This window comes from Ambystoma mexicanum, chromosome 9 (assembly GCF_040938575.1).
Source record: "Ambystoma mexicanum isolate Mex_15411 chromosome 9, UKY_AmexF1_1, whole genome shotgun sequence".
Taxonomy (NCBI): domain Eukaryota; kingdom Metazoa; phylum Chordata; class Amphibia; order Caudata; family Ambystomatidae; genus Ambystoma; species Ambystoma mexicanum.
Window position 1 is genome coordinate 804,693,556 of NC_090931.1, and position 18,881 is coordinate 804,712,436.

The window sequence follows — 18,881 nt, forward strand, 5'->3', positions numbered from 1 at the left end:
AATCTGTTAGGTTTTCTAGGATGTACATCATGTATTAACAAAACTGGATGGCAGGCCCAAAACCGATGACGCAGTGTGGGGAATGCTGAATTGTTCATGCTTCAATCCCGTCATTGAATCTTTAATAAAGGCAGTAACACGTTGCCCTATGGCTGGATCTTTCATTTTTTTGGTGCAGGAGATTTCCTCGTGTATATAATTGGGTGGGAGGGGTTATTGATAACGGTTCCCCTGTGTCTGTTATTCACTGCCATAGCCCTCTTCTTTGTCTCATTACCAGCTTGGTGTTTAGAACTGTCTGATTTAATAAAAGGAACTGTTTTGCCTTTGAAATATGTGTGCATCAGTCCAATGAGGATGTGCCCTCCTAGTTGGTCTCTTCCTCATCCCAGTACTAAGGTGGTTTTTCTGGGGGACAGTTTGGAAGGAAGAAAAGGGAAAGGGCTGACAACCTACAAAGGCTTGAGGGATGGAGGGTTAATTGTGAAAAGGGAAAGGTGATACCATGTCTCCCCTAGGGTCGTCTTCTCCCCACTCCCTTCCACTTAAGTGATCCTCCCTCGCATATCCACTCCCAGGGTGCAAAAGCAATGGACTTTCCCTGACCATCTGAGAGGAGGATCCAGGTGGAAAAGAAGTGAGGACCCCCTTTGGGTCCCTGACATATTGGAGATTTCAAACATCTCCAAGATCACCCTGTGTCATTTGGCTACATTGTTATTAAAGTAGGAATAAATCACAATGGCTAGGGATCTACTCCTAGATGCCCTCCCCACAAATGTCAATATGGGAAAAGATACCAATTTAACAAGACCCCCACCAATGGTTTGTTCTGTTGGGGTTTGTTCTGTTGGGATCTGGATGTCTGCTCGGAGAAAGTCATCAGGCTCCAGGGTCATCTCATGGGAAGTTTAGGGATCTAGTATCTAGATTCAGTTAAAGGTGGCCTCTAGCATCAATGCCTCTATTCCGGCTCCCTCAGGATTTTAGTCTAGCTCCTGGTCTCTTCTACCTCAGTCTGTCTCTCTTCCAAAAGTTTTATAGAGCTCCAGTCAGCTTAGACCGCTCAGGCCCTTTCAGACCGCTCTTCCCATTTTAGTCTGCTCTGCTTTAGACTATCCTCATTTTGGCAAGACCTTCTCTTTTCCCATTGTGCATCTATTTTTAAACCCATAATTATACCCCAAAACATCTAAATTATGAGGTGGCAGCTTATTAGCACATAATTAGGATTGGACATCTATTTATAGCCCCCCTAAAACAATGCCTCGTCCTGTTTCTCTGATCGATCCCTATTGGCTCCACCGATTTGTAATGTCCTTTCTAAACACTTCAAATGGACTTAAAATCTTCAACATGACACTTTTCTTCAATTTCTCATGTTTGCATGTGCAAATGGCAGATTTCTATGATTTATTCAAACTGAAATCCATGAGCATCACAAGATTTTATAGACCGGTATCTAATTTAATAAGCTACCATCTTCCCAAAGTCCACTCCGTAACTTTTTCTGGGAAGCTATAATCACATTTTAGCCTATAACCCTGGTTTCCATAGTTGAATTTTGAGGGAATGTGTATCGGATGAGGCTTTTCTAGCATATTTGAACCATTTTTGTAGGTGTCCTGGTTTCAAGTTAATGAACAAAATTCAAGTTGGTGAACAAAATGATTATTTATACAAAGCTATGGCAGATGTATCAATGGCATAAATACTTTTCACTTCAAATAATCAAACATTTGTTCTTCCCAAGACCCTGATGTGGTCCTGGACACTCAATGTTGATACAGCTTGCAATAAAACAATTGGCTTCTTTCAATGGCAGGGCCCTGGTCTCCCTATCTCCTTCGAACAGAGGGGTACACCTCCACACCCTGACCCATGTGACATGCTCTGGTGCATGTCAATTGTGCTCGCTCGGGGCTTTACTGCAAAATTGGATATTATTTTGACTATTCAGAGTTGACAACCATTAGCAGCAGTTTTTGTTGACTCCATGGTAATCTGTTCACCCCAATAAACCTTGGTCCCAGCCCTAAGCGTTGTCCCATTTCTGGCTCTGAAGAAGCTTCAAAGAGATTGCCTATATGTGTCTGGTACATGTAGAGCGACGTTCAATGCTTGACCTTTGAATATGATGTAGGCGAAGGTCTCTTTGGGTTTAACCACAGGTTTTAAAGTAGTCTATGTTTAACAGAAATTAGTGCTTTACATGTGGCAATTTCTTTACTTACACGTGAGTCCTACACGTATATCTAACAGCACACAATATTCGTTTTTCTCCAGCACCATGCCATTAATGTTGATCTATACATCCTGATATATATTCGCATTACTCTGGCAATAGAGATTCATTTCCCCTGTGTTGTTTGCTCTAAGCTACAAACTGCACACATTTCCATGGTAGCGCTCTGTTATCAAAGCTGCACGTTGGGCCTTGGTCACATGTATTGGACAGTAGACCTCTGGTTTTGGGCTTTCTCATTAGAATACAGCCCTAATTTTCTCTTTTTTTCTGAAACCAACATTCAGTTACTTGATCATTCAGAATCACATGCTGGCTTTGTCTCTGCCAGCAGTGTTTTTTTCATATTTCTGCACCACAATTTGGGCTTAATTCAGCCACAAGCAGTTCATTGGCATTGTGGGGCCGAATTTACCCACACTTTTTCATCAGTGAGTGCTGGTACTAGGATTTTGGCCAAATGTCTGGCAATGTGCCTGGATGAGGTTTAACCAGAGCTATTTCATAGTGTTCCAACATGCTTTACACATGGGCAGCATGTCATAACTACATCAATGACAACAACCGCAAATACTCCAGATTTGAATACAGTCCTTTCTGTCCATGTCAAAAAGGCATTCAACAGGGTGAGATGGCATTGTTTCATGCCCTGGACAGGTATGGCATTCTAATGTATTTTAGGAGCATGGTTGAATTCCTATGTTGGGTCTGTACTCTCAAACTGATGGGTCTTCTACCACTTTACATTCTATTCATACACAAATGAGGAATGTCCATTGTCCATGTGGCTATGATTTCTTCATTGGACCCTTCCACCTGGAGGACCAGCATATTGGGTGACTAGAACACTGGATATTACTTTTTTGCTGATGTATTGTTTGTTGGACTCCGAGCTCCATCCTCTCACTGTGGCTCTTCAACATCTACCTTGTCCCTCTAGCCCATCTGATCTCTGCCTTCTCTCTTCACTTCCCGTGTTGTGCGGACAACACGCTGCTCTCCTTCAAGCTTCCCTCCACTGTCTCCTTCTTCCTCTCTCATGCCTGACTGTCTGACTGCTATTTGGGCATGGTGTGCTGCTAACGATCTCTGCCTTAAATGCCAGTAAGACTGTGATCCTTCTCATTGGACCCCAACTCCCTCCTTCCCTCTGGCCACCCTCCATGGGCCCCGTCCTTTCAACTTCTTGTGAGGCAAAAAACCTTGGGTCATCTTGGACTCCTCTCTCATTTTCTCCTCACATCGCAGACCTTGCCAAGAAGGCCCACTTCCAGCTGCACCTCATAAGAGGCATTCTTTCCTCACCTTCCTCCCAGAAACTCAATGTCTCCAGAGCTCTGGTACTTTCTAGGCTGGACTACTGCACCAGCCTCTTCCTCAATCTGTGTCATGGTCATGAAGTCAGGGGCACAGGCATGCAGGGGTTGCATGCACAGGAGAACTGGGTGGACACTGTCCTGGCGCCTTTGGCGCGAGGCTCATGAACAAAAGTAAACGTGAACATCCATTTAACACCAAAAAGCTTTTATTATGGACATAGCACTTCAGATGCATTAACCTTGAACATTCCATCCATTAAGCAGGATGCATTAACCTTGAACATTCCATCCATTAAGCAGCCCCAAGTGTATTCTTGGGTGTGGCTGCTAATGGATTGCCTTTGCACAGGCTCACTCTAGGAGTGGCAGGGTGTGGCTGGTAAACCGGCCCTAATGGGCGTGCCCACAATATCAAATATATAAGCTGCCTGATCCTCAAGATAGATGCTTTGCGTTATTCTGCACTTGCAAGCAGCGTAACTCTCACCGTCGCCTGAGGTCAGACATACCTTTGAAGATCCTGCTTCCTGCCAGCATACTTACCAACTGGTGGAAGCTGTTCTTACCTGTACATCTCTTCGGCGAACCAAGTATTCATCTTTACACTTTCCGGAATACCAAAATCTTCATCTTGGCACCGCAGCACGACACACTCCATAGTCCACAGCAGCGCCTGCAAGGAAAAACAGAAGACCACGTTAGACATCGAAAAGAACAGTCAGTTTAAAGTTGCGCTTAGCCATGCTTTGCGCTTTTCCTTAAACCATCACTTACCTGCTGTCGAACATTGCGGTAGCATCCATCTTCCATCTAGCTGCGCCTCACGTCTCACAGCTGCATTGAGGCCGCGTTTCCATCTAAGGGAAGAAAACAGAAGAGGGACATTATTACGGGCAAAAATAGGAGCAACATATAAAGACATTAAACAGAACGAAAAGCATCACAAGAGCTCAAGAAAAGCTTACCAATGGTAAGGAGAAGCATAGTCCCAGCTAGACTGGACTAATCCTGATCAGGGATCAGTGATGGAACTACATCCCATTTGACGCCCCCCTGCCAGAAGTAGCAGGAGGGAGAGCTCATCTTCCATAATACACAGGGGAGCTTTATGGGCCAGCGTATGCTCACAGAAACCGTACTTTGGGGTGAAGGGTTCGAGAAGTACAACAATCACAGATTGGCGCACTCACACACTTATCTCCGTGCAGGAGCAGTATCATCACATACCACCGCTAACAGCTTTTCTACTGAGGGAGAGGCCTGAAGGGGGCGATTCAAGTTCAGGGAGGGCTGGAAACGTGCCCCAACGCCTCCGCAGAGACCAGGTGAGCTTAACAATCTGCCTAAATCCTCCCTATGCTTCCTTCAACTAATCCAGAATAGGACTGTAAGACTCCTCATTGGACTCAGGCCGAGGGCCCCCATCTCTCCTGTCCTAAAATCTCTGCAATGGCTCCCGGTTGCTGCAAGGATAAAGTGCAAGACCCTCTGCATCATCCACATGTATTTCTGGGGCCCTGCTACACCCAACTCTCTCTCCATAAATATCCCCCTGCTAGAGCTCTTCAGTCCTCTAGCACCAGCTCTCTGCAGATCAGATGCTTTTTCAAGCAGAGAGTGGGGGTGGCTCTCTTCTCCGCAGGAGTCTCCCTCCAGAATGGCCTGCCTGCCCCTCTCAGGCTTGAGTCGGATCTCCTTAAGTTCCAGAAGCATCTCAAGACCCTCCTCCTCTTCCCTTCTTCCTTCCCTCCCCTGCGAATGTTCCTCCTCTGCTGCTTTTTGACTGGCTGTCTGGTTTCTTTTGATTCCTACAGGGCATAGGCCCTCCCCGCCCAGTCTGCCCCAGCACCTCAGTCTACTCTGAAGCACCCCTAACCCCTAGTCAGTACTTGCCCTACCGGGTTCCCTTTCCTGTATGAACCTGGTGGGGCCTGCACCCCTGCTGATCCTTCATTCCCTGCACACCCTGCATTCTCCTGGCACTTGGCCAACTGACCTTCCCTTAGCACTCACCTAGTCCAGGGGCCCTATTTCCCCCTCCTTCCTACTCTTCTCCCCCCCAGCACTTGCACACTTTCCACCCCTCCCTGCACTTCCTTCCCCCCCCTTTACCATTCGTGCGTTCTGCTCTGACCGGCACCGCCCCTCCCCACCTCCCTCCAATCCCACTCCTCTGCCCTTCTTGTTACTGTACTTGCACAAACTGAATGAGACAAAGCCTAGTAGGACCTTTTTTTGTTTTCTTCATCCCTGTTCCACCCCCTCCATCCCCGTCCCCTTTGTCTTGTTGTGCCTTGAAACACCATTTGCTGTATAGGCTCATTATTAATAACCAATAAATAAAATAAAAATGTAAATTCTGGTGATATTCTGAACACTTGAGGAAAACAAACTAGTTAGGCGTTAGAGTGAACAATGGTGAGTCCAAATTATTGCCTTTTAGACCCAGTTGACATATACCTAGAGATTGAATTCCCAAAACCTTTGAGATTGGACCCATTCAACTATTGATCTTGTGTCTCATCGCTAGTCCCTCCATCTAGCCCATATGATTCCCACTGTACTTCCTTCAATAGAATTCTGAGATGGAATGATTTCTTTAATAGATTTATTTGGCATCATAAAAAATAATTACTTGCTCGATTCTGAAAGCTACAACAAAATCTTCTTGGAGGGCACTCCTTGCGTACACTGGTGGACCTATAATGCAGCAGGTAAGATGGTATACTTTAAAAGTATACTTTAAAAGATGGTTCATGTGGTCTGACTGTCCAGCATCAAAAAGTGGTTGCGGATTAAGTGGTGGGCACTTTCATGCTAGAAAGATTCCCCCCACCCAACTCTGCATTGTGATGTCTCCTTACCCATTTCGAAAATTGTCGTCATCGCTGGCCCATATTTATGCCCATTCTGGCTTTTTATATAGTGACACTATCACCCGGAATCCGGTTTCAGGGTGTTTGGTAACAGATGCTACTTATTACTGTCATTCTAAACCACAATGCGATATTACAATGTATCCAAGTGGGAGGCTTTAGGGGAGATGAAGACAGTCAACACAACCGCAATATCGAACCCATGATGCAGGACTTTCTGGTTCCAAGTGAACGCGCTCTGCTTGAGCTTTACTCCCGGGTCCTAGAAAATGTTAGCATTCTGTTCAGATTACAAATAATGTGGGAAAACCATGATTATTGGCTCCTATTCAATTTTGCTGTGCCAGTGCATGGGTGGCAGCACAGAAGTTGACGGTATAGCTCCAGGTACTCATTGATCAAGAAAATACATGTATAGCTCTAAGAAGCTGAGTAAATAATTGTGTATGTTGGGACAACCTATATGTTAATATTATAATAAGGGTAATAAGCTTCTCGTGGAGAAGGGGTCCGACGATGGAGCATGCAGACATTGTCATATTCTGGGATTTGATAGGTGACCTGTCATTCTGTATTAAAGACAGCAGATGTCGCTCAGCTTTGGCCTTGTTGAACAAGCTTTACCGAGTGCCCCAGGTGTTGGAGCAGTTGTGACTAAAGTGGGAATTTTCCACAACTACTCTGGTCTTCTCCAAGAATGTTGGTCATGTGTTCGCATAAAAATTCAAACTGTAGTGAGATGCCCCATAGCCAGGACACCCACCATGATACTTTTCAGAGATGATGGTTTTTCAGGTATGTGTGGCTTAAAATATTTTATTAAAAAAAGGTCCCTTGAATGATGCCCTTTTAATCTTTATTCACATTTGTACAGGTGAGGGGTGTTAACAGTATACCATCCTAGGATTATGCAGTAGTGGTTGAGCTCAGGATCCTCTGTATTCATTAAGGACCCCAGACCCGTCACTAGGTTGCGCGGTAGAAATCTTTTTAACCTTCACTGATGGTTGCTTTAGTGCACCCGTATTTCCACGTTCGCAGGGGATTTCTCTGAAACCTCCCCATGACTAGGATGGTGGCAGCGGCCAGTCACCAGGTTGTTTTTCTGGTATTGCGATTGTTCCCCCTGCTACAGAGTGCAAAAAAGGGGGACGTAACCCCTCTGGGACCTTGTCTAGGGAAGAACAGTCTATGTACTAGTGGAGGCCATTAGGCCCACCCAGGGAGGAGACGTTTGGCCATCCTGACATAGCAATTTGTCTTGGAGTATGTCTTGGTCCACTGTGACAGTCTATAGTTTCATTCATGGCGAGAAAGGCAATTGCCATCCTTATGGAATTATTGGGTAGAATCATTGGGGCAAATTTAGAGAAACTAATATATCGCAGCACTCTACAAAACAACCTTTTTGTGTAATCCATACCGACCAGGAATGGCAAGGTGTGTTTAGCTATAGCTCCCACACTTTCTCTGCCATTTTGGGTATTCGGGTCTCGGACTGATATCCCCCTACAACATGTCCACGTGGACAGAGTACCTCAGTGCTCCTCATCATTTTAAAGATACCAGGTATTCATTCCTGGTCGAAATCTGTGTAAAGTGGTATGAAGTTAAATTGTACCAAATAGTGTTATTTTTAACAACATTGTGACCCTACTACCATACCCGAACTTCACTTCAGTGTCGATAGTGGTGAGAATGGAAATACATTTTGCTTTGGTTGAATTCTTTGATTTTCTGTTAGCTTGTAACGTTTGTGCGATCAGTGGTATATGAGGCACACTGATAATTCACTTCATGCTATGATGCGGAGAGTTTCTGGGAGGTTAAGTGCTAAAGTAAGCATCGCTAGTGCAAAACAAAATGCATTCTTTATGTAATTCAATAATATAATTTTAGTAGATTGTGTTCTGGAAAAGTTTCAATAAATGGTCCTAGAAGAAGGGAAAGGCCCCACCAATGTCCAAAATGTTGCTATAGCTTCTTGGTCTTTGCTCTTTTTTTAAATAACTGTCAAGTTTATTTGATAACTTCTCTGAATATTGCACCAGCTGCAAAGTGGGGGGAAGGGCTTATGACTGGGTACCTTATCACCCTTTTTTGGAATTAGCGTTGTGGGAGGATAAGGGTGTTCTCCATCACCAGGGTGGCCACAAGTTGAGTCCCACTCGCTTTTTGGTGCAGGTTCCTACGACAAGGAGACTCATTGAAAGGAGTGTCTATTGTGCTTCCTTGAAGGCTTTCCCTAGCCTCGCTTTAAAGTGGAAGATTCCACTCTTTCTACTGCCGTTTGCCTACTCAAAGACCCCGGACTGAAACGACCGTTCCAGAATGCTCCAATGTACACTCTAGCGCGCTCTACAAATAGTCCAAATAGCCTGGATTACGTGGTTTTCCACGCCACAGCTCCACCCATTAGCCATCCCTGGAAGTTTCTCTCCAGTCTAGAACCACAGAGAAACGTATTGTGCATATGCGGAATTGCTCACAGGCATGCATTTTGCTCCAGAAAATGCTTTGTTCTATAGGTCAGTGATATTCTATTTGTAGCTTTATCAGCCCTAGACCACTCTCGGATACATATAACCACACATAAGCGTTTCACCCTCTTTGAGGACCATCAGTGTGGTGTAGTTTGTCATGCTTGTGGCTGGAGCATTGGTATGTCTAGCAAACCTTTGTAATCTGTAATATTTAGTCATGTAAAAGCTTCCTTGTGCTCTGTTGTGTTACTGTGATTTATTTCTGGTGCTGCATTGGCCCTCGTAACAGGAGCCCAGGGTGCGTGTGGCAAGGACTTGCTTGCAGTGCACCTATGTACACCCTCTTTGCTGTGAGGCCCGTGTTTGCACATTGTAATGGCACCTCTCCACGGCTAATGCCTCCTTTTTGTTTTTAGGTGGGTTTAGGTAATATGGCTTGCGAGTAAGGGCAGTGCTTTAAATGGAAAAAATGGAGTCCAGGTACTCGCCAAGCTATCAAGCTGGACATTCCGACGCAGCACTTTCCGTTCTGGCTGTTTCAGCCTGGCACCTTGGGCACAGTTCCTTTTTAGGCACACCTTGTTGTTTGCAGGCAATGCTCAGTATGATTACATTATGTGACAAGGAGCAGACACTTTGGTAAAGCAGTGCATCTCAGATCTTTTCACACAAACTTCAACTTGGTATGCATTGTGTCAAAGTTTGAATAGCTATATAAAATGACTTTCTTTTTTGTTTATTAAATTAGCAGATATGGCTGTAAAGAAGTCAATGCTTATTGAATCTAAGGTCACCTCAAATGAGGTATACAGTATATTGGCTTGTTTAGTAAGATTGAAACATTGGCTGCATGAAGCTCTGGTGCTGCTAGTTAATATCTACAGTAATTCTCTTTGTGTTCAAATTACTCATGTCTTGAAGTAACTCAAATTTGTGAAGACTTCTTCTGTGATCAATCTGGGGTTCACAGTGTGATGGGTGGGGACCTCAATGCATTATGCTTTGAAGTTGAGGGTCATGGTCTATCCAAAAAATGGGGGGAAAGTGGAGGGAAATGAATGGTTGGCCTTTTTTTGACAAGTGGAGTCTCTCAATTATTAATGGTAATGTGCTGGGGGATGCTCCCCGTAAAGATACATGGAAGAATGCCTTCACTTCTTTGTGTATTGACTATATCATGCTAACTGAAGTCTTTTTGCTTAATACTTGGAATTACAAATTCCTTCAACTTTGCCAAGTGATCATAATCCACAGATTGCAAAACTTGATTGATTGCAACCCGAATTTCAGACGGAGCTCTCGAATGTGGTCTTATCTAATGGTTGTAATAGATTAGGTAAGAGGGTTTGTAAAGGGTATAGGTGCCAAGAATATTTTGAACATCTGACAGGATCCACTTCGCTACCTGGAAAAAAGTAAAGTTTTGAAAGTGGGTTCTTTTGGTTGCTTGTTGGACAGATTCTGTGTAGTAGACAATGCAGGGTCTAAGAGTAACTGGGTAGCCACTCATCAGTTCGATCAAGTGGTGCAGGAAAGGAAGAAGATCTTAAGAAAATAAATACGACATGTAAGAAAATCTAATCATGAAGGGATATGGTGATGGAACGGATAAAAAAACTGAAGCTAGCCTATAACAACTGGTATAAATCCCATCGCTACTACTGGTCGCATTTAGAAGGTGAAAGACTGTTACGCAGGGTTATTGGATTCAGGGAATTTCTGGCGTCTGATGGATGAGTTCGTTTGCTCGCAGGTCGGTAAACATGATAACCCAATCTCAGAATATGCATTGGGGGGGGCAACCTTTTTGATTTCATTTATAGGTGTCCTTTGGTAATAGTGCAGATGCCAGCTATTAATAGCCCTTGGGTTTTGAACACCAGGGTGGAGATGATGGAAGGTTTTATTAGAAAGGCTTCCAATTCAAGAGCGGCAGGACCTAATGGGCTAACAAATGTCATATGAAAGTCCAATCCTAGGTTATGGGCTGTGGTCTTGTTTATGTTATTTATAAAGACCCCTACTGCTTGGAAGCGATCCATGATTGTGCCCATTTTTAAGAATGGTGACGGGAGTAGCCCTTGTAACTCCCGACCCATATCGTTGCCAGACTCTGAAAGCAAAATCTTTGCAAGTCTGGTATTGCAGGAATTGGAAGCTTGGGCCTTGGAGGCTGGTCGATTCTCGAAATTACAAACCGTTTTAGAAAGGGCATCTTGACCGCATTGAACTGTTTCCGTATATCTACTTTACAAGAATGTGTGGGCTGATTCATCGTGACAGGTCTTTGTTATGGCGATTGATTTCTCCATGGCATTTGACACTGTCACCCGTTCACGCCTTTGTGTGAAACTTCATGCATGTATCCTGCATTCCCTATTAGCTATTTTGATTCACCTTCATGAGGGGACTGTCTTGCATGTAAGATTGAGCAGGCAGGGGTCCTTCTCTAAAGAATTCTACACCTGGAGAGGATTGAGACAGGGGTGTGTATTTGCTCCATGCCTGTTCAAGCTGTACCTAGCTGACTTGGGTGACTGTCTGAGTGCAGTACGTTTTGCACTGCCGAGGTTTGGGAATACACGGATATCATACCGAACATATGAAACTGTCTGTTCCACAATTGGAGGCGCTGCTTATTGGTCCAAATTAAACATCTGGAACATGATAGTTCCCAATAAACAATGAGTACATTCCACCAAATTAAACATCTGGAGCATGATAGTTCATAATAGACATTTAGTACAGTCCAGCAAATTCAGGTCAGACTTGAGTTGATTAGGACATTTCTTTAATTGGATGCTTGTCCGATAGAAGAGTAGCGTGCTATGTTCAATAACAGAGTGGCGTGCCAACACGTGTTTCGACCTAAACAGGTCCTTTTCAAGGACCTGCTTAATAAATTAGAAATTAATTGCACCAAAACGGTTATAGGTCAAAGGTTTGAATCAAAAGGTTCGAATTACAATAGGTTCGAATCAAAAGGACCGAAAACAAAAGGTTCGAAAAATTGTTTTTATTATTTATTTATTTTTATGGGGGGAGGGTCCCACACAGCCCCTGTTTTTGTGGTAAAAACTACTTTATTTTTACCTACACGGAAACCCCAAAAAAATATATAATTTAAAAAAAATGTCAAACCGTTGGTTTTCGATCCTATTGACTCTCACCTTTTGCATTCAAACCTTTTGTAATCGATCCTTAAACTGGACACCCACCAAAACAAATGTGTTAAGGTTCTGTAGGCATAGCACAAAGCCTCTTGGATTTAGATGGTTGTTGCATAATGAGTTTTGTGGTTCCGAAGCCCAGTCTTACCCATTTGGGTTTTGTTTTAGACGCACCCACAAACAGGAGCAATGTATGGGGTAGACTAAAATTGAAAGCAGAACATACGGCAAACCAGATAAAAAGATGTGTGAAATTTTGTAGATTCTCTCTGGTCCCAGTCTTAAACTTTTATAACTTGAAGGTGGTACCTACTTTAATGTATGGAACAGAAATAGCAACCGTCTTCCGGGAAATTGACTGGGATAGAGTAGAGGCTATCATCTGGAAGAAGGCTTGGGCCTGGTTTCGTTGGTATATTTCCTCAGCTGGTAAATATTATCTTTGTATATGTTAGTCAATGTTCCGCAGGGCAGTTTATACAATGATTTGGGTGTTGCTTTGAGTGAGTGATGCTCTTCTCAGGTGTTTGCCTTCGATAAAGCAGCAGATCGTATTTTGGAAAAGTGTAATCCGAGCAGTGACCCATTAATAGTTAATACATTGATGGTTGAGAAAAAAGAGAATGGGATTGGTGCACAATGGTGGAGAAGGTCAACCTGTATAAACTATATAAAAGTCTTCCCCTTTGTGCTAAACTGCTGGGCTATTTGCCTCTGTTCTTTGCCAACCCTTATTGGAGGGGACAATTCTTAAGATTGAGGCTTAACCTATTGTCAACAGGAGAAATCAACCGGGTTCGAGAAGGGGTTGCAATAACTGTATCAAAGAAAGCTGGCTATTGCTTATTATGTAATCGGGGCCAGTACAGAGCCGCAAACATATTTTGGTAGAATGTGAGACATTAGATGCACAGTGGCAGGCTCTTTTAAATATATTTTTTGGGAACCTTGGCCTCTTGACCTTGTAAGGATTTTGGAGGCTGACTAGTGGGGAGGAAACGCTTTAAAAATTGTATCTCTAATATTGCTAGCTCAAGCAAAGATTGTTAAAAATGTCTGATTTGTGTTATTAACTGATGTACATACGAAGCTGGCTTAACATTAGATGCATGCTGTTTCTGTGCTCCCTCACTGCGTATTTTTACAGGCGGCAGCAATGAAATGTGAAATATCAGAAGCAGCTTAGAAGCGTTTAATGTTTGAGCAGGATGATGTGGATAACAATGAGCTGTCTGGACTTGAATTTTAAAATGACACTGTGCATATTTTATCTGTGAATTTGATTGTAATGGGAGGTTGTGATGAGCTATAATATTGTATGATCTGATTGGGTAGTCTTACGAACATTAAGATTAATACCTTTGATTGAATAGTTTATTTCATGGGACCTCATAACCTTTCTGGGGATCAAGATCATTTTAAGAAGAATATATATATATATATATTAGAGGCACACAGGAATTCTAGGGCCCTAATACCTATTGTTTTTTATTGTTGTAGTAAAAGGCGAAGTAGAAATGTTGTTCCTTTTTTTTCCAGTTATGCTGCTTTTAATTTTTTGTTTACATTGTTGTATAAGGTTGATTGGTATCAACCAGTATCACAATAAAGACGATGGCTGCTGTAAACGAAGCTTTAGAAGGGGGGTCTTATTATTGCTCACTTTAATTACTGAATAAGAAATTTGGTAGGTAACTGGAGCTGTGTGCGAGTTTCCAGTAGAAAACCTTCCACCACAACTCCAATTATTTAAACATTTACATATTCCAATAGGCACTGCTAATAAGAAATCCGCCTCTTAAACAAGTAATGTCCCAGGCTTTCCAGGCGAATCCCTGCTCCATCAAGGTACACCCTGCCATGGTAAAGGGAATAGCCCACGAGTGCCGCCTAGTGGGCGGAGAGCAGATTAGCTGCATGTTTCACTGCTTTTGTTCTGCATGGTGGGCCCAGGAGGAGAGCTTATGGACACTGCGGGTGGTGGAGGGAAGGAGCGCTACTGTCACCAGCAAAGGCTAGTCCTTTAATTTGCCATAAAGGGAAATAAAAAAAACTTTCATTTTCCCCTCACAACATAGTTGAGTACCTGTACTCTTTCAGGCGTTGAGAAGTGCAGGTACGCAAATGTTTAAAAATGAGAATTGCAGGTACTGAGGGCCGGGTTGGATGGCCCATTTTAAAGCACCGAGTAAGGGCGAAATCGGGGCCTTATTATGCTTGTGCAAGTGACACGTGCATGCTGCTGTTTTGTGTAACAGTCCTTGGATATCCAGGCTGCATGCTGCCCTTTGCAAACATATATTACACTGTTGCGTGATTTATATATTTTATTTTGCATCGGATAAAATATTATTTAATTGAACTCTCTTTTGAAGTGTTCATTTACCCGGATAGTTTAGAAGGGGTTTACAAATTAAAGCATCGACGCAGTGCCTATAGAACGAGTCTATGGTGACTGTGCCGTACTGCTACTAGACCCTTGAAATGTCCACTGCACCCGAATGATCACGCGTTTTGTTTGTTTACGAACGTTTAAGATTTCGTTTGTGCAAAACAGGGCATGCATAATTCCAACATGCAATCCGGGCATGCGATGCAGCATGCCTGGGTAAGAAGTTGCCACAATGTAGGCCGTTTGACCTCCCCAGCCCCTTCGACTGTTACGGGTAACTGACAGCGTGTCAGAATTCCTGAATCCTGACACGTGACTGACTGCTTTCTACCCAACCTTGCGGCTTTTCAAAGGTTCTCGCGCGTCTTGACTGCTTTGCTTGGAGCTTCCAGAGTCCTACGGATGTTGTTACGTCACTGGCTCTGCTTGAGCGACACGGACCTTTCAAGGGCACCGGTCTTTTAGACCATCTAGGGAGCGTAGTAGTCTTTACAAGGTCATTCTTTTCCTCCCCTACTCAATGCTTATTTTGAACACACAAAAACAAACCCGCAGATGACGTCAAACCTAATTAACGGGGCGGTCTGCTGCCTGGGCTTTACAGAGGGATTAGGGCAGGCAGGGGAGAATGTAGTTGCCAGTGCTGGGCACGTTTTAAGGCTTTTACATTCGATTCTGTACGTTATTCCCAGACGATGCCAGTGGTCCGGGATAATGTGCCACACCTGCTTAGTCATGCAATAAATAAATGCGATTTCCAGCCCCTTCATGAAACTTCCACCAGCTGGTGGAATTCACTCCTCGTTGGCAGGGAATAGAACGTTGGATTTAAATTGAATCTGCATAACTGTCACGTCGTTTATCGCTTTGTCGGCTACGGCATCCGGATGCAGGCTCCTGTTGCTTGCTCTCTCTCCCTTTTCCACTTTACTTCTCCCGCTCCCCCTCACTCGCATCCACTTCGTCTCTCTCCAGAATGTAAGTCAGCAAGGCTCCATAGAAATGGTCACAATCGAGCTGTCTGACCTGACTCACTCTTCCCAGACACATGACTTCTGCGTGTGACTGTCACTCTGGGTTCAACTAAGGGCTGTCCCACACGTCTTCGCCGGGTTTCCCTCCACCCCCACCATAGCCCAGACCTCCCTAAATGGTCACTAGAGATTGGTAACCCTACTATCAAGGCTGACTGGCTAGTGGTAAAAGTTTATAGGCAGCTGCCTCCTCTTTCTTACTCCTTCTGGGTCTTCTAGGTGGATCCACTCTCTTCCTCTCTACTTCCTCTACCACCCTCCCCTAATCCTCTCTCCACTGTTCTCTAATTCCTCTACTCTCCACTACCCCTATTCTCTGCTCTCACTACGCCCCACTCCTCATTACTCTCCACTCCACACTTCCTTCTTGGTCACCCTACTTTCATTTCACTCTCTCAATCACCTTTCCCACCCTGCCTCAGTTATCCTCCATACACTCTCACTTGGTCTGTCACCATACATCCACTCACAGCCAATTACCACTTTCCCTCACTGACAATACATCCTCTTGCACACACTATTTGCTAGTCTCTTCCATGTTCTGCTCCTCTGTCCTTCCTCCGCATTGGTCTCTCGAACCGACTTCTCCCTTAACTACACCCGCACCCAAACAACCCACACTCGTCCATTCTTCCCATATCTTTTTTTCTTCCTCCTCCACCGGCCCTCATGCTTATCTCGTTCCCCCAGCACATTGCTCTCCCTCAGGGTCCAGGTGACAGAGGTGGAAACCATAAAGTGCCTTTTAAGCCCCATCGCCTTTTTGAAAGCGGGTCTGCCGGTGCCTTGCAATGGTGGCCCATGCAAAAAGTCCATGTCAGAGTTTGTGTTCCGTGGCAGAGGAGCGACCTGATTGTGGGTCAGCAGAAAGCAATATTCTGCTTGCTGGGAGTTCGCAGACCTATCTCTCGCTGGCAGGCTGCCTGTTCCGTGCTCCGCTGCAAGGGGTTCTAGATGTGGAAGTCATGCCAAGGAAGTGCGAAAGCACTGGCCAGCCTCGCAGAAGGTTGGTGTGGGGTTATCACAAATGGTACTCTGCAATTGTAACCAGGCACATGTGGAGGGGACAGATTCTGGCCCTCCCAACTCCCTCACCCTGCCCCTAGAGCAGGACTGGCTCCGGCAAACACCCTGGCAGGCCTCCTGCCCCAGGTTTAAATGGGTCTGCATCCCCCTTTTACAGGGCCAAGTCTGTGTCTCCCTCTCCCTTTTCCCACCCCAATCGCACTTTTACCACCCCTATCCCTCTTTATTTTCCCACACTTATCCCTCTCTCTCCCTCTTCCTCCTCCCCCTTTTAATCTCTGCCTCTCCCCCCTTCTCCCTCCTTCTCTCACTCCCTCTCTCCCCTTCTCCCTCCTTCTCTCACTCCCTCTCCCCCCTTCTCACTCCCTCTCCCTCCCTCCCTTCTCACTCCCTCTCCCTCCCTCCCTTCTCTCACTCCCTCTCCCTCCTTCTCTCACTCCCTCTCTCCCCTTCTCCCTCCTTCTCTCACTCCCTCTCCCCCCTTCTCACTCCCTCTCCCTCCCTCCCTTCTCTCACTCCCTCTCCCCCCTTCTCTCGCTCCTTCTCTCCCCTTCTCTCTCTCTCTCTCTCTTCATAGGCCTGGGGTTCGCACGTCATGGCTTTTGCATGTTTTCTGGGTTGATGAGTTCAAGTTTGTTGATTTGAAGTAGGGAGACGGGTAGAGTCTATTCTCTCTTAATGTATTTCTACAGGCCCCTGCTGCTATCTTTCTATCGAAATGTATTTATTTGATTTACAAACCTTTGATTGGGCGTGAACCTGGCCAAGTGTCAAGCAATGCGATTTCATACATAAGAAAACAACAAAAGCTTGAGGGCAGACGATCTCCTCAAAAGGGCACTGTGCAGCCAGGCTCACAATGTACGTTGTCTCTGGAAGACCACCAGGGATAGACCATGTGTCTGGGCAATACTTAGGTTGTGATGGCCATAAAAGCAATGCAGTGAAGTTTTACATGAATACATAAATCCAAGGTCAACAAACATAAGCTCTTGAGGATCAGAAGAATGCAATCACCTGTGGGCATGACTTGACACCTTCCTGCATGGGGTCGCATGTCCTTGTATACCCCTTATTAATTCTGGAATCTGTCCAATTTTAGAGGATTATGCCCTCATTTTCGGGACTAAGCCTTTAGCACTCGTTTTGTTTTCTTTTCTGGTTACCTGACGGGGGCTATGTTCAGCTAATCCTTTCCACACTCCTTTAGCAAGTCTCATTTATTTCACTTGGAAATGGTTCCAACTACAAATTCTTATTTCGTTTCACATGATAATGGTTATACAACCCCATATTTTTTAAACCATAACATTGTTTCTTGATTTAAGGCGTATCTCATGGGGAATATTGTTTTCTGCAACTAATGGTGCTTCTTTTGGAGGTTTTCATTCATTATTTAGAACTGTTGATCACCACTTCATCTCTGGGTATAATTTGGCACAGGTGAAGGCCCACCATGTCCAATTCTGTTGCATTGCATTGCGATATCTTGAACTTTGGCTTGCTCGATTACCGTAACTTGCTGCCGACCTCCCAGCATTACTATGAAATTGCAGGCTAGAGAGTAGACATTGGGCCTCATTACATGTAGTGCGGTAAGGGTTTACCGGCACCGGTACCGGTAAACCCTTACCGCCGCCTTACTACGAGGTCCCTTTGCGGGTTGGTACTTTAACGCCTGCTTCTTAGCAGGCGTTAAAAACCAACCGGCAAAGGGACCAGTGTGCTAATTACAGTACCGCAATTTGCGGCACCGTAATTAGCACCTTCCCCATTCCCATAGAGCCCTATGGGGCGAAAATGGGGAAGGGCAATGGGGGAAGGGGGAATTACCGCCCTGCCAACCTTGGAATAGGGTGGTAATTCCCCTTTCCTCCAAGGCGGTGCCAGTATTTTACCGGCATGGACCAAGGTGCTAATAGCACCTTGGTCCACCGCCTACCGTGTAATGAGGCCCATTGTGTGGTATATGAAAGAACGCCTTGCCCTGCACCATCTTTCCCCCACCTTACTTCAATAGTGCAGTTTTCTTTAGGTCTGGGGAGTGATTCGCAAATGTTACTGCTAGTTACTGTGCCTCCCTCTTCTTCTCTTTCCAGGAGTAAGTCATGAGTAAGCCAAATATACCCGTTACCCTATTTGTGGCGCAACTCCAAGCTGCCTAATGATTTTGCTTTTGAGGCATTGGTATTCAAGCCTCTATTTCCTATTCATTCAGGCATGGCTACATCATAGAACACACACCGATAATTCACAGAAAAGAGCCAGTGTCTTATTCGCCCATTGACTTGCGTTACTGCGAGGGATACATGGATATGAGAAAGAAAAACTAAGTG

At 44.7% G+C, this 18,881-nt stretch overlaps 1 protein-coding gene across 1 annotated transcript in view; it reads left to right on the forward strand.

Annotated features, from left to right (window-relative positions):
- ITGAV (integrin subunit alpha V) overlaps positions 1-18,881 on the forward strand; it is an 800,372-nt gene that overhangs the window by 219,992 nt on the left and 561,499 nt on the right. The window lies entirely within an intron of this gene.